At 38.9% G+C, this 25,456-nt stretch overlaps 1 protein-coding gene across 2 annotated transcripts in view; it reads right to left on the bottom strand.

The window, feature by feature from the left end:
* The window catches only part of plagl2 (pleiomorphic adenoma gene-like 2), a 45,775-nt gene extending 25,131 nt beyond the window's left edge, over positions 1–20,644 (bottom strand). Inside the window, exon 1 of one of the 2 annotated variants that reach the window (XM_075476195.1) lies at positions 20,283–20,644. The gene's annotated coding sequence lies outside the window, so the exon portion shown is untranslated. Of the gene's footprint in view, positions 1–19,845; positions 20,259–20,282 lie in introns of those variants that run through there. The other variant, XM_075476196.1, reaches the window with a different exon arrangement.
* Between the last annotated feature and the right edge of the window lie 4,812 nt (positions 20,645–25,456).

Raw genomic sequence — 25,456 nt, 5'->3', positions numbered from 1 at the left:
CGACGGCAGCAGCATGAATCCTGAAATGCATGCTGCTGAATGCGAAATGTAAGCAAAAAGGAAAATGGCTAAAGTCCAGTGATATGACACTTACGGTGAATAAAAATGATGGCTTCTACGCCTCTGTTGGTGTGTCTATCTGACAGAGTCTGTGTTGGCTGTCCCTAATAATGACAGTAAAATCTACAGTCAGGAGCAGCTTTTCAAACAGGTTGTTTTATCTATCTCGGATAAACGTGGTCCATTTGGGCTAAGATTGTCGAGACGTGCACTAATGTACGAGCACATGCTGCCAGCCTGGAGAGGGTAAACTGCAATCTGATAACAAACGCCAACGCACATCTGCTACTACAGAAACCTAAACTTTACAAACAGTGTGGTAAGTCTTACAAAGTTCACCTGATGTGGATGTAAACTACCACAAGCTGCTGAGTCAGAACTTTGACCAATCATTAATCATTACAAATATTTCAGCAGCTTGATATTTGTTTTCATATCAACATAAATGACCCAAAGATCGTTTAATCTATTGACTTGAGATCCTTGAAATTTTACTTTTTAGAAGATATTTCTAACCAAAGAGCTGCGAACCTAACGATAAAATGATTCAATCTCATCTGTGTGTGCCATTCTCAGACACAGATGATCAAGGTATTAAACCCTAGACATTCCCATCCATTCTCTTTCACTCTTAGAATGAAACACCATACGGTGTTGGCAGCAGCTTTATAGAAAGTCATCATATCACAGATTAAAATACTTTCAGTTAAACAGAAATTCTCTTTTTCTTTAGATGTCGATCTACCAATGAATGTACTGTAAACCAGACTTTCATTCACCAGATTGTAAACTAGAATAATTTATGTGTTTGTTGAAGGATTTGAGTGTTTAGGAAGCAGGTCAAAGGTGCCCACTTGCAATAGTGATACCTACAACTGTTAAACTACTTACAATACGGAGTTTCACATTTTTATTTTCATGCTAAAGCATTTATAGGAAAAGGATTGCACCGTCGTACCTACGGGAAGCAGTGAAATGCTGTTCCCCGGGAGCATCGATCTCTCCTGCGCAATTCTTCAGAAACATACAATCTAAGTTAATAGAGCGTTGACAGGTGTAACACATCACAAGAAAGAAAGAAAGAAAGAAAGAAAGAAAGAAAGAAAGAAAGAAAGAAAGAAAGAAAGAAAGAAAGACTGTGCAGAAAGAGCGGTGAGCTCAGGAGTTATTCATTAACAAATTTTAACACAGCACTTTCCTTGTCCTTTCTTCCAGCCCCCAGAGATAAAAACACACACTCATTTGAATGACTGGGGTGCCAGAGGGTGGTCTTCCACCTCACTACCTCTCCAACACTTTAAAATGTGTGTGTGTATCTGCAGTGTGTATGAGTGGGGGGATGTAAGGATCTCCGTTTGAAGCACCGTCCTCCTCTGTGAAAGGTTTAGGTTTCAGTTGGAGGGTAAAATAGTTAACAGATTGTCCAGCATCTGTACCACTGCTCCTTACTGCACGTTCATTCCACCACTGCACAGGAAAAACAACCAAAAAAAAAAAAAACCTTCAAACCACAGCAGAGATAAATAAGGCAAATTATTGATTCGGATGTGGCGGCCATGCTGCCATCTAGCTGAGAAAAAAGGGAGATTTACTGACCACCCTCAAACCAACCCAAATGAGTAAAAAAGTCAAAATAAAGCTACTCAGTCTAAATGCAGGTTTGTCAATAAGTATGGAGGCAAAATGATTACACATGAGCCCGCTGACCCCATACGAAACATGTTACATGAAGTTAAAATACCTTTCATACAGTGGATCCCATTTAGGGGCCCAACAAGGGGTACCAATCTAAAGAAGTGTGCACTTTACCATATTCATATAAACAGGTGACACTATAAGTGAATATGCTACCAACAGGATATAAGCGAAATGCTACTTCAGCCTGTCTTATTGAAGCAACTAATCTGACTCTATAAATGGATTAACCACTGGAACAAGTCTGAAGAAGAGAAAAGAAGGCAATCACAGATCTTTCTCTTTTCCCCTGGCAGGCAATATCCACACACAAAAAAAAGAGAAAAGTTTGCTTGAGCCTCTTCCCCACTGGACAAAAACCCACCAACACCCTTTAACATATGGTTTTTATCTTCACATGGAAAGGGTACAACTAGCTTTCAGTCCCAGGTTCCATGGATCTACAGTAGTTGCAGGTATTTATAGACTCCAGTTCCGATCAGCAGTGATGTAAACATGTCACCAGTGGGCAATTATTTAAAAAAAAAAAAAAAAGAGAGATAAATAGGGTGACTTTATCACTGTCTGAGACAAAGCTATTCACATTATGTAATGATTAAAACGACAACGAATAAAGCGAGGAGATTCACCTGCGCTTGTGTTCACACCTAAGAAGTCTGAACTGAATTAAAAGCCCAGTCTCATCCCTTTTCTTTGGTTATCTTTTGAAAAGAGACCACGAGAAGTGGCAGAAATCATGATCTATGATTCGTTAAATATCTGAGCTGTAACCATGTCAATTTTTGTTGACTGACCAACCATTTTTAGGTCGCTTCTGCACCAAAGCACGTATATTCATATTCTAACCCTAATCATACCTTTTCCTTCGGAAAATAATACGAGAGGCAGAATTAGGATTCTTAGCAGTCGTGCTTTTATTCTAGTCAATATGGAGCCAGTTTTCCGTTCACTAGCAAAGCAAATCTGAGGTAATCTTTTGAAAAGCAGCAAAAAAAATTAGAAATAATTAAACACGTGTCCATTTACTGGTTTGAATCAATAACATAGACTGAGTGGTGTCACCAGAGGGTGGCGGTATGGGCTATCTTACAAATGGCTGTAATTCAGTAGAAGAAGTAGTCTTAACAGGAAACAGAGTTCAAGCAGGAAAAAAAACACTGTGGTGGACATCCACAAAAGGGAAAAAGAGAGAGAACTCTTCTTCATGGATGATCTCTGAGAGCATCTGGGATATTCTATATTTTATATCTGGAAAGATGCTGGTAAGTAACAAAGGTTTATCATTTGGCCCCTCGGATCGGAAACAGCTGGAGAGTCAAGTCCGACACTATTCGAAAGGCTGTTTCTGAGCCCACTATTCGCATTAAGTCTTCTTTGAAAAAGCAAAAAAACACTTCAAGTAAGTCTTCAATACTTTTTGTCTGTACATGTAAAAAAAAAATAATAATTTTACATTCGTCTTTTCTGATCTCACATCTTACAAATGCAAGTAAAATACAGCAATGACAACTTTGTCCTTTGGTAAATACGGACCCGTGCATTATGAATGTGGCTTCTTTCAAAATTCTTCAAAATTTCGTATAGAACTATTAAAAGAATCTTCAAACACGAAAAGCTATCCAAACAACTTTCTTTCTTTTTTTTTTTTTTGAGTTGTTAGCTGGCGTTGCTTCATCCAAGAGAGTCACAAACCAAACGGGTAACTAATTTTCTACGTCACCCCGGAGTTCTGAGAGCCGAAGGTACCGACTTAATAGATACATACAGTACGGACACCGACCCAAGCAAGATAGCTGCTACAGAAAGTCACTCGCTGGCAAAATGAGACCATCCAAGCAAACAGGAACAGTGAAGAGGGGGTGATGGTGTGAGCCGATTGGTTGGGCCACACTGGGGCGGGGGGAGAGGGATGAACTGAGAGGAAGGGGTGAGTTGCAGGCAGCATCACGTGACGAGTCCAACAGAGAGTGTTATAATAGGCCCCCTCTCGGAGTAGAGAGGCAGAGCCTGGATGTGAACCAAAATCCCTCTACCACACACAGGCTGGCCATTGTTGGCTATTCACTGGACTCCATCTCAGGGCACTTTATCATTCAATTAGGACAGCTTTCACACCGCACACCACAGAAAAGAGGCCTTCAATCAAACTGAAAACTTCACACTGGCCCTGGAGGGGACGCAGAAAGGGGACTCGCAGTTGTCACCCCACTTTAATTTTTCCAACTTGTTGTTGTCGTTCACCGAGTCTTTTGAGAGGGAGAGAGAATAGATGGAAAGATGTGAGGAAAGAGGAGGAGAGCGGAGGAAGCACCGTTACAAGTTTGGTACCACGTGTGTGTTTATGAAGCTGATGGAATGCAATAGAGTGGGTGAGGGGTTAAATTTGGTACGTGGTCATGGATGAGGGGAGGGAGGAAGACAGACAGAAGGGGGGAAATTCAAAGCTCGGAGGAGAGAATGACACAGAGGAGTATACTTGAAGGAAATAATGAGAAGGAGAAGCATGCTTGGAAAAAAAAGAGAGGAGAAAAGGGGGGAGGAGGAGGAGCTCAGCAACTGATCAAAACACAGCATGAAGCACGAGAGCCACGACAAATGTATAGAGAGCAGGTTGACAGAGGAGGAAGAAAAGTTCGCAGGGGATGAAGGTCAGATGACAAAAAATAGGATGCAGTGCGACACATTTAAGTAAAAGTTAGAGTTATCTTCACTGCTAAAATCTAAGCTTCACGTATGTTCAACTTTTTTCAACTTTTGTTAGCTTACTCCAGGTATTTTAAAGCAACACTCGAGAAGTTTGTGAACCTTAAAACTATGTGCTTGTGACTCACTTTGAGGTACGCTGACTTTATTTAAACACAAACCCGGGCCTGAAACAGCCCCAGAGAGCTCGGACTTTGGTTTCCTGCCCTGCATCGCACCGATTGGGCTTACGGTCGCTTGACATTTTTGTGGGCTTTTGATGGTGTCTTTGTGTCCTAAACATGATAATTTCATTTGTCTGGCAGAAAAAATAGCTAGGCTCACATATATATTTGCTTGTATGGCCGCGGTGTTACATCCCACGATTGTAGGAGGAGCTTTTACGCATACAGTTTTAAACATTCTTCCACAATATGACTAAAGATTATAAAAACATTGAAGTATAGAGCTATACACTTCATGAATTGCATTGTTTTGATTTAAAAATAAATAAATGATTGATGAGCTATGCACACAAAGCTCACTCTTTTTTAAATAATCTAAAACCCACTTGGCATTAAGTCAACTAATATCAAGGTTTTGAGGTCTGAAAGCGAAATATATTTATTTTCAAATATATTTTTTCATCTAAATAAATATGTATACTAAGATTTAATAAAACTGAAGTTATTAATTAGTGTTGCAAAGAGAGAAATGTGGCTGAAAATCGTCATGAAAGCATTTCACAACAAAAGAAAAGGTTCAAAGCAAGCACTAAAACAAGAAGAGCTCAACTTGTTGGCATCATTACAATAATAACAATGTTTAACCTAAATGCTGATCATTTCAAAATGATTGCTTATCCTAAAGAATAGAATCTGCAGTTTATACCATGCAGAAAAGTAAACCCAGTACCTACATGTGATCACAATTAGGTTAAGATCTAATAACATAATATAAAGTATACTTAAAAAAAAATACAGCCTAGTGTAAAGAAAGCTAAGTGAAAAGAAAAATCCTGAAACTAGATAAAATGTGCAGCTTAGCTTATTTACCTGCTGAGATAGCTAACAACCTTAAATCCATTGTTAAACAATATCTTGTCTAACAAAATTAAGAAAAATGTAAATAAGCACTGGAAAAAAACAGCCCTCTCTGAAAGCTAACTAGCCACAAGCTAACTGGCTAAAAGCTAACTAGCCAAAAGCTAACTAACCTAGCCCAATCTTGTAGACACATTTTAAATGCATATTTTACAGCATTTAATGACAAAAAAAGAGGCAAGTGCTTCCTCCACAGCTCAACTCTGTAGATCAGTCTAGTTGCACTGACCTCGTAAAGTGAGAAAAAAAAACTCTGCTTTTGTTATATTTCTTTTAATCATCTTGACTGGCAGTCTGAAACAACTTTAGGACCTTTTGTTTTAGCAAGAATGAGTCAGAGTAAAGGCCTTCACACACCAAGTCTGATTTTTTTTATGCGTTTTTTGTTGGGTGGCTATTGCTCACATCAGTTCCTTCTTTATTCTTTATCGTGCTATTTATTGGTAAAGAACAATAGCTTTTATTTTATATCACCACCGATAAAGTTCACTACTTCCTCTGGCTAAGTGTGTGTAACTGCAAAAACAGATAAAGAAAATAACTATTTTGGCAAGTCATCCATGTTCAAATTCAATTAATGCTCACTAATTTTGTCCATCACACCTTTAAAAGGTCCATCTGACCAGGGTCAACAGCTTAACCCACCTCCTTACCAAACAAAAGCATTAAATTTCTCTTTAATCAATATGGTCATTCATTTTCTTAATTGCAGTACATTATTCAAGTGTTTATATCTTCTACATACACCGTTTCAGAGAAAATACTGCACTTCTGAAAAATATTTCAAGTCAAAAGTATTTGAATTCTCAAAAATATTTTGCTTATTTTGAGTACAGGACTTGTTTTACTAGTTTTTACATTGTTGTGAGGTTAGCTTTTAATCAAATAAAGCATCTAATTTTTTTGCTTCTTCCACCACTCCAAACACTAAAGGGAATCTGTTGAGGCCATTCGATATATTTACTTTACTGAGCCATAAAAATGTGAGAAACTATATTTTGTTACAGATTTTGCTAAGTAGTAGTTTCCTAATGCTGGAAATTATATTTCTTGGTTTCTTGTTGTTGTGACTTTGTGAAACTATGACTACAGAGGTCAATACTTTACATTTGAATCCTTTTGATTGAGGACAGGTGAGTAGATGTTTGATGTTGGCTGCACAGAATAGTGTATTCAAAAGGAAAAAAAAACCATTACAATTTTAGTTTAGCAAGCTTAATGGACTCTTTTTTCCCTCCGTTGCTAGACTGCAATAAAGGCTGATGCTGATTTTCTGATTGCCAAATAGATTCTGTTGCAATCTGCTGCAACCAAGCACACAGTAATATCATGGATGAATATTCACCAGTCATTTTGCATGCAGAAATTGTAATGCAATTCTTTCCTCTCCCACACTGAGACATCAGTTCATGCTGCCTGAGCTGCAGAGAAACTGTCTTTGTCTACTGGAGGTTTTGCTTGGCATTATTTAGCGAGCAGGGATTGTTGAGCAGGGCGGGGTGGCAGAGGTGTTATTAAAAATCGCTGCGAGGGAAGGAAGAGAGGATGTGTCATCAGACACTGCGGCTACATTCTGTTTTTTCTCCCGCTGCCTCCTTATCCGTTCCAGAGAATGAATCAGGAGCTGTACGATCATCTGTCACTACTACTGTAGCCGAATGTGTGTGAGGGATGCAGGGAGAATGTGTGAGTCAGGAGTTACACTCTCCCACCGCACGGATCGGGTTTCATCCCGTTCGCTGACTCATAAATCGGCATCTCTAGACTAAGCTGAACAGAGCGTGTCCATATTCCAGATATTACTGTGCCCGTTAAACACACATAACTGTGTGCTGAGTCACGTGTTCCTTCTCAACAGCTCTTTGACATGCTTTAGCTCTGTGTATGTGGGTGTGTGCACGTTAGGCTGTCCAGCGCTGGTGCATTCCTCAACTGCAGCGCACGTTACCAGCACACCGCAACACTCTCACTCAGGCTCCGATTGAAAACTTTCTACGTGAACGGATAATAACAGCAATACAGATAATCATGAATACAGCTGGGATGTTTTTACTGCCAATTTCTGGAAGTTTCTCTCCACCAAACATCTTTGTAATTGTCCATTGTACGAATTGTAGCTGTGAGGTTTTACTGTTTTACTGTGTCTGTACCTGCTTTGGGACTACGGATGGAATTTAGCATCTTTGCTAAGTCCGGCACATTTACATTGATGCGCAATGCATGAATGCTGATTAATGTGCATTGTCCCAACTAAATAAATAAAATAAAGGAAAAAATATCATGACCATTTTTTAAATATTTATTGAACAAAATTTAAATAGATGACTCCTGGAAATGAGATTTCAGCTTCTCTGTCTCTATTAGGGATAACTAACCCAGTTCTGGTTCTTTATCAGGATGATTCAACATTAAAAGGAAAGTCCAGATTTTAATTAAAATGTTCATTTTTAAAATGAAAACTATATCTAATTAAGTTGTCCTGATTACTTTAACTGATTTCATTACTAAGTAAAGGATCTGAAGTTTTTTAAAGTCATCATAAGCCGAACTGACTTGACTTCTGAATACAACTCAAGTATCAAAACATGGAATTCATTTTCTACAAATTAGCCAATCAATATTACAGTTAAACTGTTTTAAATTTAAGCTTTCCAGCCCTTAAAATACCAAATTATCTCTTCATTGAGGGAACCAAAGTTTCTCCAATCATTAGTCCAGATTAAAAAATTATTGTGCAACAATTCTTCCAATCGGTTAATTATTTGTGTTAATTTTAGGGGGATAGTACGAATATCTATAACTGGCTGCACCTGGTCACATGTAAATATCTTCACATTTTCTAAGCTTTCTGTGATAACAAAAACTGTGTTTTATATATAGTTATTACAAACAAAAAGGGGAGATTTTCTAATATTTTAAAGGCCAAATTATCAACATGTAGATCCGCAAAATATCAAGCACATTGATCTGTAACGAAAATAATCATCAACGTCATAGCATAGCTCTGACAACGAGGTATTTAAATCAACTCAATATTTTTTTTTTTACATGTCCCTAAATGCCCCTTTTGTAAACGAACCTCAGATGCAGTTTAACATGAATTACATTCACATCAGAGTGTAAACTTTTAAATAATTAATTCAGGTACAAAAACTCTAGAAAATAAAGTTTGAATCAAAGGAATTATTTGATAAATAAGTACGCAAATGTTTGATAAAAGAAAAAAAAGAGAGAGAATAAATCATTAATAATTCTAATGAAGTGATAATTCCAGATTTTTACTTGAGTGTGAAGAAATGCTTCTTTCTTAGTCCTTTGCAGATTAAAAATCTCCAGATTCTTGACGGTGTTTTCACCTGGTTTCTGACATTGTATAGACTAAACAATAAATCATTACCAGCTCTAAAAACCTTGGCCTGTAAAATGCACTGAAAGCAACTTAAAGATTGTCCTTTTTTTGGACAAAACAGCCGGATTCCAGGTAAATATCTTAATTCTGTCATCTGCAATAAGTCTGAATTAATTGCCGAAAAAGCTCGAGAAAGTAAGATATAGTGACGCTGAAACCGTCGACAATCTATCTTTATTCTGACCATTCGATCCAGCATGATGACAGGCCAGCAGTGCAGGAGCTCATGTTTCATCCGGTGCGCCTGCAGATACCTGACCAGTGGGCCCAGCCCTGCTGGGAAGGACAGTCATTTCATGCAGAAGCTCCATTTTAAAACGTCTCCAAGCAAAATTCTCCTTTACCAGGAACTAATAAAGAGACAAAACTCTCACAGCGATGAAACAGCTTCAATCTGTTTACAAGAGGAAATCATTTGCAAAAGCAGAAGTGATTTCAGGACCTTAATATAAGTGTCTGAGAACATTATGACAAGTGTGAGTACAGAACTGTCCTGAGAGAAGCGGAGAAACATTTTTCAGTTGTTTGTGGCAACAAAATGACAAGCAACACTTCTCGAACAAAGCTTACACAGAATACGTTTGGGGACCCGACACACTGAAGTTGCGGCTACACTGGAAAAAATCAAAGTCTTACCAAGTATATTTGTCTCATTTCTAATCAAAATATCACATTACACTCATCATAAGACACAACTGCCTAACAAGTACTATTTCAGCCAGATATAGGGACTTGTTTGAAGACAATACATCGGGAATATCTTGTTAAATGAAAAAGTCTTGAAAACAAATTGTTTTGAGTCACATATCATATGAAACAAGCTTTTTTGACATTTGAAGAGGTTTTTAAGCTAATTTCAAGATCACTTTTATCTCAAAAGTCCCAAATATCACATCTTATTTCAAGAAATCTTGACAAGCCGATTTTCACTAGTTCCATTGGCAGATTTTTTTGCTTATTTCAAGCAAAAACGTCTCGTATTTGTTGTTTTTCTTACTTATTTTTGGAGGGGCATTTTTTCCAGTGTAGTTGTGCTCCAACACTCCTGACTGCACTCTACGCCTCATTTTAGCTGAGAAAAATTAGACTACAGCCATTAAAACAGGAGAAGAAACCCTGCATTAATGTCCTTAATCCTGAGGAAAAAATGGCTTCAACAACAAAGGCACCCACTGCACATGAAGTGAAGGCAATTCTATTATAGACTAGAGTTTATTCTTCACTTTCCCAGCATGCACGCAGGGATAGGCAACAAATTCAGATGAGAAACAAGAACAAAACTTCTACTCTGGCATGAAGGATTTAACAACTGCTCTCAGTTCCTCGGTGGAATTAATGATCCGGTCCGACCCTTTCATAAACGCCACACAACATGCCTCCTGCTCGGATAACACATGCACTGAAAGTGATGATACAAGCGAGACAGGAAGAAGCACGACAAAAATTTCAGTTCCATAATGTCACACTCTTCTCCGGAGTGCAACAGGCCTGTGTTACTGTGTCGCAGCACTTTAGAAGCATTCCAGCTCAAAGTTGGTCTGATTGCAAAGGTTTTTGTCCTCGTCAGTGATTTGGACCCAAATGTGCAATCGGTGGGCCTCCAGTAGGATCCATAATCCATTTACAAAACAGCTTTTTTGACACTTACAAAAACCTGAATCTCACAGCAAAGTGTAAGAAAGAGTGAGTTACCAGTAAATTTATCCGTTTAAAACTGAAAATGTTGGTGTGACCATAGCTGGTTTACTGGGATACAGATACCGTTAATCAATTCAATTAAAAGAGTTGTGTTGTTTTACACGATGCTGTCCTGGATCAGTTTGCATGCAGCATGGAAGCACATCTTTCATGATGAAAGTCGTGTTAAGAACAGGTGTTTTCCATCCAATTAAATTCGTAAAGATTTTAATGTGATACGGTGCGGGGACTGCTAATTGTGTAGTCACAGCTTGTCAAGCTATTGCTTTATTAGCCATTTCACCTCTTTTTTCTTTTATTTTTTAAGCTGTGAGGTCTCTCTCCACAATCCACAGCAAATTTTTCCTGATTCCCGATTACAGAGCTCCACTTAGGAATGAAAGGATCTCAGGCTGACTCGCATATGAACACACAGGTATGTGAAAACGAGGCGTTTATTGTTTATGAGCACCATTATAGATTTTTATGTTGTGGCATTTAAGTACGAGATTGTAGAGAAATACGACGAGTCATACCAATGATGATGAGAATTTGAAATAAAGGCCTGGTGGTGCTCTCAGCTGTCGAGGTGAATAAGGGCCTCAGCCTCTATGGTAATCAGATTTGTGGTTTAAAACACATCCTTTTAAAGAAAAAAACAATCTCTATCTTTAACTTCCACCACAAATGTATACAAGAGACACCTCTGATCTGCCAAAAGTGATGGTGCACAGGTCAGAGATCTGTACATTTTCAAAGCTTTATTTTCAAAATGGAGAAAGATTGATTTCTTTTCTCAATTTCTTGTGTTTTTTTTAAATCAGGGCAGGACCTTCTTTTTCATTGTTTTATTCATTAATTCATCTATATTTTAATAAACAAGCATACTTTCCCCAGAAGGAAAAATAAAACGCTTTTATTCATTTCCTTGTGAAAAATATATAAAAATAAAAAATAAACTCATCTTTAATCATTCCTTAATCAACATAATGTGGATTCCTTGGTTGTTTTAAAGATAGAATAAGAACATTTAAAGAATGAAAGAAATATACTATAATATGGACTATAATTAGTCCATATTATTCAGCACTCCTGCAACTTTTCAAGCCTTGATGCGATGCAGTTCACACATTACATTATAATATTATAACAATAGCATAGGAATTATTAATTAACATGAAATAATTTACAATAAAAGCAGAGGGCTTAACCTCTTTAACTGTCAGACAGAAGGTTTTATTTGTCAAATCTAAATTTTAAAAGGCTTTTGTAAAAGAAAACCTCAGGTTGTCATGAGTTAATCCAGCCCATACTTAGTATACAAGTCCTTTTTATTCAAAGCAACAGCTAAAACCTTCACATCTGGTGCGAGTCGGCTACAGCAAGACGTGGTATTCAGTATGTTTTCTGCTTTTATTAGTTTCCATATGGTAAAATAGTTTGAAACAAATGCTGAATTACTTATAGGCAGTTCTTACTTCTAACACAATTGTGAACATATGGAGAAATCACTGGATAGCATTGATAAAATTGGGAAAATAACGATTCCGAAGAAAGAATCAAAAGATCTCCTGACTGTTGTGACTGAGAGCTTCGAGTCTGTCTGTAAAATAACATTTCCCCTAATTTTGTAAAGTTATTAATCCAGTCATGGGAAATTAAATGAATTGCCAGGGAGCACACAGAGTATTTTATTCTCAACGTCCAACAATAATGTTATTGGGGCTTAAAGCCAGCATCACTACAAAGGCCGAAGAGCATTTCATTACAAACTACAGGGGAACTCACGGAGCGCATCGTCTGCTGCCAAGGCCGACGCTCTATTTCACAAGAACTGAAAGTTAATGGGCTCCTCCTTTGCTCGTGCTCCACCTCTCCTAGTGGGTGACAGGCAGACATCACCTGTCAAAAACCTCCACTCACGCCTTAGAAGAGCAATTATTTCTGTGGGTTACAGGTCAAACAAATCCTCGTGGCAGCTGGTGTTTCATCACGGAGTCAAAGACTGCCACTTGTAGATGCTGCTGTATTGGAGTTCATGGTTAAGTTACCTGTTCTGTCTCGGTCTATTAAATTTGAGGAACTTTACACTCAAGCAACAGATGTTAAACACATCATCTGAGATAGCATTACGTTTTAAAGTATGTAAGCTAAGTGCTCAGATTTGTTATCATGCTTATGATACTAATTTTTCCCCCCCAAATAAAAGGAAAATGTAATATTTCATTCCCATGCAGGCTACATCTGGTAAGAATGCTGATTTTTATCTGACTGCATGCAGCGTGAGCCTGTGTTCTACAATATCATGACATTCTGAAACACTCAGAGTTTTAAGATGAGTCCGTTTTAAACCATTATTGCTTCTGTAAGCAACAAAAAAACAGAGGGTGGGTAGAAATGAGACGCATGTTTTTGTCTACCAGAGTCTGAAATAAAGAAATAGTCGGTAGATGTGGCACTTTAAGGTCCATGTGGCAAACATTTTGTCATATGCCCAAGTCATTTGCACTCATCAGTGTACAGCCCAAGGTTTTTGGACGCTTTCAGCAATCCATTTAGTATTTTTACACCTATATATATCACACTCAAAAGTAGCCATCGGGTTTTTTTTAAGTTGAAATGCATACATATTCTTTAAAAAGCATGATGAGAGGTGTGAGTAAGTCTACAGTTTTGTATTTGAGTCCAAATCTGTCTGCAGAAACCATGAATTGGTCTTAACCACAGGAGATCGGGGCTTAGGCAGCAGTCAGTTCCAGTAATATTCAACATCTATAATTCCATGACAATTTAGTAAACTCCATCTGGTGCTGTGATTTTGTGGTGTATGTTACGACAGGTGAGCAGGCTGAGGTGTGCACTCAAACCTATAAGATATCCCCAAATATGATGAATCTGACTCTTTCACTGCAAATCACTTGTTTTCCAACTGTGTTTTCCCCAGCTGCCTCTGTGTGATTTAATCTGCATTGGGTCATGTTTGAATCCAACAGACCTTGCTCTATGCCAAAGTCAGTGAGTGCCTAAGGTTAAGTACAAGTCTATCAGTGTCTGAGAGACGACCCCCAAAACCAACGCTGTGTTTACTGCGCAGAGAAAAGCCTATTAATAAATCTGTCGCAGACAGCCTGGCGGAAGTGGCCCGGGGGCTGTAAACTCAGTCTGAGAGAAAGGGATGGATGGAGGACGAAACAGTGAGGGACAGATGGACAGAGTGCAGGAATGAAAAAAATGGAGGAGGGAGAAAAATTAAAATACATGGAAATGGAGAAAATAGGGAGGAGAGACAGGAAAAAAAATGCAGGAAAGGAGTGTGTGCCTGTGTGAGTAAACCATGGGTACTAGTTGATGGATGGATGTAGGTTCTGAAAAGCCACAGCTGCCCCGCTCTTCCTAGAAAAGATCCACAAGGAAAAGTGGCAGTATGTGGTTCAAGCATCTAGCATCCTCTTACTATTTCTGACCGGCATACTGCAGGAACCATCAGAATGTTCACAGGTCCAAAAAGCCTCAGCAAGAGTGAGTAAATGAGAGCATGTGCGCCTGTATTTTTAACTTTCTGCTTATGCATTGTAAAAATTAAAATGCTATGGTTCTTTTTTCGCTTTAATTGCCCTTGTAAATATCTGTGTGTATGCAGAGGTATGTGTGTGTATGCTGCGCTGCACATATGTGTCTGTTTTCAATCAGGGTGTTACACAGAAAAGCATCATTCTTCTCTCTGTCACGGCTGCCAGCTAAATGTTGTAAATGTACCTAGTGCTCTACTTTCAAGAAAGGATGTAAAGAGTGATGTTTTGTAATGTTCAGCACACAGGAGGCTTTATCCCAAATAAAACTCCTGTGGATTTAATGTGAAAATGTGATATGAAAATGTTCAATATCAAATTTTATAATGTAAGCTTGGCTAACATTATTGTATGTAACACTGGGGCTCCAGCTCAAAAAGTCCAGCCCAAAAAGAGGAGTCAGATAATAACAAGACCTAGGCTACGCCTAGCATAGTCTTAGTTTAGCATATCCTCAACAAATCCATTAAAATCTTATCTACTGCTCAAGAACATGTGATGCATTCAAAAAGCTGCTACTTTCTATCGTGCTAAAGTGAAGCTAATTAATGTTAAAATACAATTTTTACAGTCAGTGATAAAACAGACTCAGTAAAGTAAGTTATACAGTAAAATAAAGTTTGCTAATGTTAGCTTATATTAGCCATCATAAGGCACCATTCTTATGTGACTTTAAATTTAAACCCTATTCTAACATTTTGATAATAGTGAATGCTAAAACATGGCATGACTGTAAACAACAGAAGAGTCACAAAGACAAATTTGTTGACATTTTTCTTGTGATATGTCTTTAAAACTTGCTAATGCTAACTGACATTAGCCGTCTTAAGCTAATAATAACATCAGACTGCGAACTGAACTGAGATGTGATTTGTTAAAACTTTTTTAATCTATAAATAACTGGATTAAGCTAGGCTAAATGCTGGTAAATGCCCAACATAAGGTTAGCGTAGCACATCAGTTACACGGTACGGCTATTAAAAGATTGATAACTTTAGCAAATGCTATACATAAATCAAATCTATTTATAAAGCACATTTAAAACAACTCCAGCTGACCAGTGTTGTACCAAACAGCAGAGACAGATTTGAACCACATATACGCAAAACAGTCTTCCTTAAAATTGATTAAATAAAACAATAATAATCCTAAGAGTGTTCAAGCATACTGAAAAAATAAGTATGTAGAAGCAAATACAGGGTTTAGGCTCATTAGGCTAATTTTATTGCTTGTGGATTCAAACTTGTATAGACTAGAGCTAACAGTCTAAACTGACTAAATGAAGCATTAAATTACTATAAAAAAACTTTTTAGGCTATTTTAGCTTTTATAAATAACCTCTAAATAGTTATTAATGATCTAATTAAAACCTTTGTACAAAATCTCTTTTATTCATTTTTTAAAAAATGAAGAAATGCAAACAACTCGCTTTGTAACAACTGTTCAAGATCCTCAGAGCTGACTGATGAAGCCCTTTAATAATTCCTATGGCATGTTTCTGTCTTGACGGATTATGCCTGACAAACAAGCTTAGTATATTACATTCGTTGTGCTTTTTAGCAAAGTCAGAGCAGCTTTTCTCAAGCTAGGATTTCCACTTTTAAAATAAACATAATGTGGATTCTAGTTAGCTGGCTGATATTATTGTTTAATATTTCAATGACAATATGACTGGCGATATGTGATCAAATGCTTAAATATATGGTGCTAACTTCATGTGTATTGATGAGGGATTCCACTTCTACACATATACATGTAAGTTAGTTGTAGAACATGCCCAAAATCAGAACTTTATCTAAATGGAATGCAGCCATCATAATTAATATATTGTGTCACCCCTGACCATAAACACGTAAATACCTATGGAATATTGGTCATATAAACATCTTTGGACAATCTAAGCAATCATTTGTGATCTAATGTGAGCAGTCAAAATTAAGTTTGACGGCACAGCTTGAAAAAACAATGAATCTTAAATAAATTCATTAAACTTTTTATTGTCATTATACACACGGTAGAATGGAATCTGGTGTGGCTGCACAAATAGAATAAAAAGTAGGAGACAAGTAGCTATAAAAAGCTGAATAAAAACAGCATTACATCTTAAAATGAAAAGATTCAAATAAATCAATGAGTTCACTCAGTAATCATTACGATCACACTTCTTGTGTGATGTCAGTTTCAGTGGAATTAGACATTTTTCTCAAGTCGAGCACAAATTTCCACCGTCTGATTTTTCAGGTTTGGGTGACAGTTAAAAACTGCATTTTACCATCTTAAAAGAAGTGTCTCATTATGAAAGGGAAAAATTGATCCTGTAAAACCTTTTCGGAGCTTGTCTGAACTTTCTTTTGTGTAGTTAGTTTCTCAACAGAAACCAAAACTCCCTCTGATTCAGTAAGTTTTGCTTTGAGTAGCATGAGTGTAAAAATCCCATCCTATCCTTGCTTTAACTGATAATAAATCATCTTGAAAACAAGAGTGGTTTATTTATGTTGTATTGAGATATTTCAACTGTAAGTTAGTAATATAATTACATTGGTTTATAATAAAGAATGTAAAAAAATTTACTTTTTTAAACACTCAATGTCATTTTTTTATCATATATAACGCATTTTTATTCTTTTCTCGGTTCTACAAAGCACTTGACATGTGTTTCTTTCTCAAACAGACACTCGTACAGCACTTTTTCTCTCATCACACACTTGCTCAAGGACACCTCGACACGAGGATTGAGGATCAAACTGATGACTTTTTAAGCAGAGCCATGTTTGAATTGTGTTTGCGTCTCTAAAAATGAAATTCACTGGATTTCTGAAATGTTAAATGAGACATCAAAACCTGCTTTCAGTGCTTGGTATTTACTGTAAGAACTGTACACTGATCATTAAATATATGACCTACAACCTGAGCTGCATTTGTAGCCTTTATTCCCTTCCTTTTTCCTTCACGTCTCAGTATAACTTAATAACTTCTCTGCTAATCTTTCCATCCTTCCAGCTGTCACGCTGCCACCCATCCTCAGAGCGACCCGAAAGACCAGCAGCTACTGTGTGAAAGCTCACATACTGCAAACAAATAAATCCAGCCTCCTGCCTGTCCCATGACACTCAACACGCATGCATGTAAACACCCCAGCGTACATGAGAGTACACAAAAAGAACAAATACGCAAACCATGCGTATGCACACAAATAGCAGCTCCTGCGATGCCCCGTATTCTGTTGCCGTTCTCAGGCTCCCAGCCTGCCGCAGCCCTGAGAAAATAACAAATACTACAATCTTCTTGCAGCCCCTCAGTGAACAACATCCATTACAGCATGAACTCGGTGTACCCTGCTCCTTCACCCTGCCTCCCCTGCACCCCCAACCCTATCCCATCCCTGCCTCTATAAGGTGAAGAAGTACAAAGAAAGGGATCAGAGCTTTTCCGATTCTTCCCTGGTTATTAACTACCATTTGTCCCCTCGGAGAGCCGTCCCTCCCATTAACCCAACTGATGCTCTTTTCTCATGGAAATCAGCCTGCTGTTGCTGCCGCCGCTGCCGCCACCACCACCACCACCACCGCTGCCCGCAGAGGTGCAAGGAATTGTGGGAGATTTTTACAAGAAGACCTCCCTCCAACTGCAAAACACTTCTCTGTCACGCACGCGCACGCTCGCTCAATCACAAAGGCAAACATAAAACGTGCTGACTCCCGACCACAGGGGCATGGAAGTAATGCAAGGCAACGCATGGAAGTTAATGAGAAGAAGCTGGCTCCGTGGACCAGGGAAGAGAATTTTTTTGGAGAGCGGAGCGGCGAGGAATGCTCGGGCACCAGAATAACACGAATCATCAGGAGTTTATGACTGCTTAGAAAATGTTTTGGAGCAGGAGGAATGTTTACGTAATGCCTAAAGCATGCAGGAAAAAAAAAAAAAGAAGTTTGTAAATGTTTTGTTTTTTTTCCCTCCACATCAGTCAACAAAGTCATCTTAACTATTAATGCAGAGCTACATCCATCTGTCGCTGCATCTAAAACCACCATAACAACTCCTACCTCAGACGGTCCGATGTTTGAGAAATGAAATCTGCAAAGGGCTGCAGGGCAGGTCCATCGCCATCTGGGAGGTTATCGTGAAGAGAAACATCGACACATAGGTCTCAACTTGCACGGCAACCGGCAGAAACAAAAGCATTGTCTCGTGACAGACCCACTTCCATTTCCTTATTATGTAGCTGGAGGCCTTGGTGGTACATGCTCGACTCCGACGTGCAGGAGCGAGGAGGGAAAACCACCTAAACTGCACGGATCTGAAATCCGCTCTCTCAGCACTGTGTATATTCATGTGTTTGTTTTAAAAAGTGGTGACGCTGTGTCACAACTGCCTGTAGTTTACCACTAAAGGCTCCAATTATAGGCTACTCTCTTGTGGACATGTTGGTGTCTTCCTCAAACGCAGATTGGCCTCTGCAGACGGAGATATTCCCGGCTTCCACTCTGCTCTGCGAATTAAACAAATCAGCGGGTACACAGGAGCCACCATGTGATCACAACCATGTGTGTACGGAAACTACAACACTGGCGTAAGATGACTGATTGCATCTTTTTTTCCACACAAATCATTAGGATAACTCAGCTAAATCGAGTTACACTGCATTTGTCAGGGCAATTTTCTGTACTATATAAATTAAATGACAGACCAAATTCAACGGGAAGAAAAACTCAATCTGCAACTATTTATTTTAATTAGAATAGTTTTAAAATCTCAACAAAAAAAAACTCTGGGCACTTTTCAGGTTATCTGATATTAGTTACTCCTCTAATCAATCTAATCAAGTGAGAGGATAAATGCCAACCTCACTGAATACCAATCTAATAACTAGCTGCATCCCTCTCAGTGGAGATGTGCATTCTCCTTTACAATCACAGGATGTCTGCCTAAAGCTGATGTCATGAAAACACCTTAAATAGCCCAAAGTTCAAACCCAGTTCATGATTTTGGCTCAACGGGACAAACAAACTACAGCAATCTCGTAATGAACTACAGAACATGGCTGCAGCAGCAAGCCGAACAGGACAGGAGGAGGAACAGCGTGCAGAAACGGCCCAGTGCGCAAATGTCACAGCTTCACATTGTGTTCTGCAGAGCATCAGCCTCCTTAAGTCGCTTCTTTGCTCATTTGCACACAAGTGACAGCAGAAAAAGCTTGCGGCAGGGACGGCTATCAGTAACAAGTGCACAAACTGAGCCACACATTCTGAACCCAATCACCCCACCCTCCCCCCCGCTTTTTTTCTTTTTGGAAGGATCTTGGTTATTTACCAGCTCGCAAACTAAAGTAAACACTCAAAAACAGACACAAAAACATCCGATCGGCGGCTTAAACTATCACCAAGTCGGTTGGCTCGGGTCGGGCAGTCACACTGGCCTCATGGAGGTGGTTTAAGGGGGGGTTGCCGACTGATTATCAGTCCCCAAAAACTCCTAATTTAAAAGAATGCCTGATGCACGCAGAAAACTGCCTCCACAAACTGCCACTTTTTGGGAAAGTTGTCTCCTCTGGCACAGAAAACACACACCACGGGACGCTCCCGTCTATCTGCTGCTCCTCTGCAGCGGCATGCCACACATGATAAATATTCGCAAACTGCTCACAGCTCACCGAAAACTTGCAAAGAACATCAAACGTCAACAGCGAGGGGCCGCCGGACAAAGTGCACCGTGTGGAAGAACTTCACGCGTTCGCATCTGCAACATGTTTATCGGTCAAGATCGGAGAAGGGCAAGAGGAGGCGATCGTGTGATTTCAGATTAAATAGCCAGGCTCCTTCCAAGCTGCCACAAAACAAAAAAAAAGTGAGCAAAAAAAAAAAAAAAAAAAAAAACTGGGCTAAGCAAAGTCGGGATCGCGCGGTGGTAACAACGCGTTCACAACAATTCAAGAGTCCCGCACGTCGATGTGTCACTCAGCAGGAGCTGGCAACCCGCACAAAGCCCGTAAAGTCGCTTCAGAAGCCACACATGCACACGCGGGGACGTGCAGCCAACATTATGAGCTCTTACAGAGGAAAGAAAAAAAAAAACGAGCAGTTTACCCACCGAAAACTTTCCAGCACCGCATTAGTCAAATTCACATGGAGTCCCGGTAACCTTCCATCCCAGACCGGACCAGAATCCCGCCGTGGCAGAACCCACGCCACGCGCTCCTTTCCCCCCGCGATCTGTTGTTTGATTGTTTTTTCCGATTTTTTTCCAATAATTTTTCTATATTCGAGGCCTGAGAGTGTGTCTGGCTCTCCTCAGGCTGCAGCAGAGTTATGGGGCGGTAAGCATTGTGGGAGTGTGACGTCAGGCCACTTTCACAAACTTTTTTTTTTTTTTTTTTTTTTTTTTTTTGTAACCACCGACAGCAAACTGGGTTTTCAGCAGCCTGCAGCCAGTATACTCCCAGTCTGAAGTCGTGACCCAGTTCATACACCTGCGCGCGGCTCCGATATCCTCCTCGTTCATCTCTCAGAGGGGAAAAAGCACATTTTTCAGCATATTCATTCAACCATCACCACATGTATTGCAGTTGGAATGGAGCCATTTTAACTTTAACATCTAATATTTAAACAACCGTTATTTCATGCACGTTTAACAGCCTTTATTATCTTCTATAATTATAACAAATGGCAATGCTAATATATCTGAGGCTTAATTAAGTAGTTCGGTTGTTGTTTTTCCTTCTTATGAGTCACATTTAAAGTCTTATCTCATTTCTGTTGCCATCTGCTTTCCTCCTAAACAGGGTAAAAAATGTTCAGTCTCATAAACAACACATTTATATGTTTAATGTAGAAGAGAGCCTCGCTGATTTGAGCCCAACAGAATATTCTAAGAACAGAAAATGATTGTTTATAACTGTAAATTAGTTGAATAATTCGTTTTTCTTCCGCTGGATAGGCTACATTTTTGCGCAAACAATAAATAAAACAATAAATCAATCAAATAATCTTCCCGAAATTAGGAGAATTGAAATTGTTGAAGGATAAAAATGTCAACAAGGGGCACCATGCGGGAAGCAGAGGAGCGTCACGTGTTGTAGGGCGACCGGTGGAGTTGGTGGTCTCAGTTTTCTCTCCCACCTTCTGTGTTTTCTGGGGGGGGGGGGGGGGGGGGGTGAAAGGATTACTTCCAGGGCACATCAACTCGTTTCCTCATCACCCTAACTGCCCCCCGCACCTCTCCTCAGCCCCTCCGCCTTGCCCGCAGGGTGAAAATGTTTGTGCAGAGACAGAGCTGGGGGGGGCTGCCTTCGAGTACTGCTCATGGTAGGCTATACTAAAAAACAAAAGAACAAATTTGTCTGTCTAGCTGAAAGCACTGCACTAATGAAAACTATTCCATAAATATTTTCATTTTCATGTTTTTTTTTAATTTCAGAAATGTTCAGAAGCCCAATTTGCCGGACTGGAACAGAGTCTGAGCCGGTTGTTTTAATTTAGCTGTGTTCACGCAGAACTTCCAAAGTTCGCCGCCGATCTGCTGGCCAACCTTTAAAGGCGTAAAAACAACAGCAGCGTGCACAAATCTCCCCACGTGCGTGCTCGCGTTTTCCAGCAATCAGTTGCTTCCTCTTAATTGCGACATTTCCGACCGAACCCGAATGCAACAAAAAAAAAAAAGTCTTTCGGCATGTCCAATACAGAGAGGAGGGGGGGCAGAACGTGCCTGTTGTTCACTTTGGGGGGGGGGGCAAAACGACAATAGGTTTACCTGTTGGTGAGCCGGAGAGAGAAAGCAGAGCTTTCTGCTTTGGTTTGTGTCTGAGAAGTTGGCGCAAAAAGTGGGCATGACGGACGGAAAAGCCGCAGATTGTTTTCATCCTTCCACTCGTGTTTTTTTTTCTTTTGTTTGTTTGTTTTTGTTTACCTGAAGTCGCTGCTGCGCGTTTAAAATGCGGAACAACGGGAAGAAGATGAGGTCGAAGACCAACTTTATTCAGTCCAGAGCTGCAAGATCCTTCAGGGATGACGATTTTTTTTTTGCCGTAAGAAAGTCGAGCAACATTTATTTTGAACCGCAGAAGTGACAGATGTTATTTAATTTCCAAGTGAGGGGGGGTCTGCGACTTGGAGATAATTTTAATGACACAAGAATGTTTAAACAGGCAGTCTGTGGACAAAATCAATCAAAACTGAGAACCTATTGATGAAAAGTAAAGGTTAGAAGGGTTGTTTTCTCATTATTAATGCAACTGAATAAATCTTAAGGGGGAAATGTGCAACCCTGAAAGTTCAGATTAAATAATGCAGTAAAGTTAAAATGTTCAAACTATTTCAATTTATTTTCATTTTCAGGAAGTTAAACCAATTAAACAGGATTCAGCCACGTTTCTTAAACTGACTGTGAAATAAGAAAAAGAGCTTTCACAATTATTATTAATAAAAAGTTCATCTTTATCAACATGTGACTAATTAATTCATTTGAATGGAATATTTGCTTTCTTACAATCTGAACTGCTCATAAAGGCAAACAAATAAGAATTCTCTTAACCAATGAGACTGTTTATTCTTTTGGAATCAAACATTTTTAGAATATCAAAAGATAAAAATGGAAGCATATTTTGACTTGTAAGATCACATCAAAGTTAACAACAAAAACTGATGTAATTTGATGGAAAACTACACCCAATAAGTCAGCCTTTGGTTCATTAAGTCCGTTTTTAGTTTTTTCTGTGTATCTGCAACCTTCACAGTTTTATAAATAGTGTCACAAATGATCTGGGATTGTTTTTGATCACATGTTAGCAAAGCGATAAACCTGTTTTAACAAAATGAGTGCAGGCTGAGAGAAACGGACGTGCATCTGTAAGGCTGGACAGAAAACCGGAGGAGAAGTCGCAGGTAAACAAGTTTTCCACATATTTTCTGGCTGATCATTTTCATCTTAAATAAACCTACTTAGTAACTAAAAACTCTACATTCGATATTTAGGCTTTTATAGACTTTTCAGACTCTTAAACTGAGTTTTTGAGGAGTATTGAATTGATTTTAACCATTATTTCGGTCCAGAGCTTACAGGAGTTTTTTTGGGATCTTTCTGTTTACTGAAATAAAGGTGAGTTAATACAGACATTTTTAATTTGATAGCTCGGCCTTCACATGTGTGTTCATTTACAGCTAACAGCTGATAAAATCATTTAAATGAACCCGTATGACCCAACCCTTTGTTGAAGAAAGGCCTCTAAAAGCTGAGGATTTATCTGGAAAACTTAAAAGTGAAATAAAAGCTTTACTGCTTTTATTTCTCAGCCTCTGAAGGAACTAGAAATAGGGTTAATCCCTCTGCTTTCACTGTAAATTATTTACTTTGCCCTCATTCTTATCAATATTTCTTAAAAATACACAATTGTTTGTCTTGAAAATATTGCCGGGAAGCTGGTGTGGGATCAAGCTTTAAAGGTAAAAAGGCTTTTTTTGTGTGAAATCAGGTCACAAGGGGTCAAAGCTAACTTGGAGTTCCGGCTGTTTTTACTTTTACTCTCCAAAGCCGTTTCTACCTGAATTACAGTCCAAAAATGTTCTGGAGAATTTCCAAAGTGAAAACGTGAACATTCCCAACATTTATGCCAACTTTGCCCCCTTGTAAAATGTCCAGAAGATGGTCTGATGAGACAGTTTGGGAACATGGCAGAAAATGTTGAAGAGCATTTCCAACCAGCAAGCGATCGTGCTCGCTGATAACAGTTTGCGTGTCACATCATTTTCTCCTGAACCCATCTGGGAGCTTCATCCTCCATTCTCAGCGGGTTGGAACACTGTTTTCCTGCATGTTTTAGATGCTGTTGCCCTGCCTCGTATTTCATGCTCTGATAGCAAAACTGCAACAGAAAATCTACACGAGGAAACAGCAACTCCAAGAAAAAGTCGGTCCAAAGCGTTTGCAGATTGTCCAGAATATCTCCACCTGCTGATGTGTGAAAACGGGTGGAGCAGATGAGCTGTTCCTGATTATATCAAATAACAAACTAAATCACCAAACTGTCCCTTCATCATTTATACTTTTAGTTAACTCTCATGACTGTTTACTTTCGGAAGCTTAATCACCAAACTTAGCTTCAGCTGTTCGCTCTCAGACTTCAAAATGTCCCAATAAGTTATTGAACAGACGTGAAAATCACTTTATCTTTGCAGATGTAAACAAACTTTGCATGTTTTTGTGACACAACGCACAGCGTTCAAAGGGATGTATTTCAGTGGGAGGTTACTTTCACGCCTGCAGGTGGGACTCACAAAAGAAATTACCATGAAACACAATCATCTCTCATAAACTACATGGTGCAAATCTATTTGTCTGGCGTCCCCAAGAACACTTCCACTTATAAATTATACTTAGAAAGTGGTGCTGGGTGTCACATAGAGATGTAGATTTCATGGCCATGCAATCTTTTGTTGTTATATTGGGTTGTGTCACTGAATTAGAGATTAGAGTTTATCTGTACAGCACAATTCAACAACAAGGTGATTCAAAGTGCTTTACAGAGACATTAAAACAGTACAAATAAAAAGCACGATTTAAATTTTAAACAAAAAAGAAAGGAATAAGAACAATAGATAGAATCAGATAAAATTAGAAGTTAAAATGGGATTAAGTTGTGAAACTCAAGCTTCAGATTTGGAGCTTTATTCAAACGCAGCTGAAAATAGGTGCGTCTTCCACCTGGACTTAAATACACTGAGTTTCAGTTGATCTGAGGCTTTCTGGGAGTTTGTTCCAGTAACACTGCGAACAGGTCTGTTCAAGCTAAGGTACAGAGAGGGTTAGAATTAAGTGTAAAATAATCAATAATCAAGCACAAATGAAAACAGTGATTTACAAAGAAATGAATTAAAACATGGATGTTAAATAAAAACTAATATAATAGATAATAAAAGGGAATATCTTTGTTAAAATTAAACAATTCTGCACATAATTTATATAATATCCACATAAACTTGTACTTTTAAAAAAATCCTACCAAGATTTCATTTTGTGATGTTTTCCTAAATTTGCCTGAGACACAGTTGGATATTTAGCTGCTCTTCTAACACCAGGAGCTTAAGTCTCTGGCAGGTCGGAGCGAGAGATGGACAAACGGACTCATCAGCAGTAATGAGGGCGCTGCTCCTGTCCGTAGAGTGAGCTGAGCCGGAAGAATGAGCTCCATCTCTGTTCCAACCCTCACCTATGGTCACAGATCTGGGTCATGACTGAAAGAATGAGGTCGTGGATACAAGCGGCTGGAATGA

The sequence above is a fragment of the Odontesthes bonariensis genome, chromosome 10 (genome assembly GCF_027942865.1).
Source record: "Odontesthes bonariensis isolate fOdoBon6 chromosome 10, fOdoBon6.hap1, whole genome shotgun sequence".
NCBI classification, from domain to species: domain Eukaryota; kingdom Metazoa; phylum Chordata; class Actinopteri; order Atheriniformes; family Atherinopsidae; genus Odontesthes; species Odontesthes bonariensis.
The sequence above is the reverse complement of the archived record's forward strand: the minus strand, read 5'-3'. Positions and strand labels throughout refer to the sequence as shown.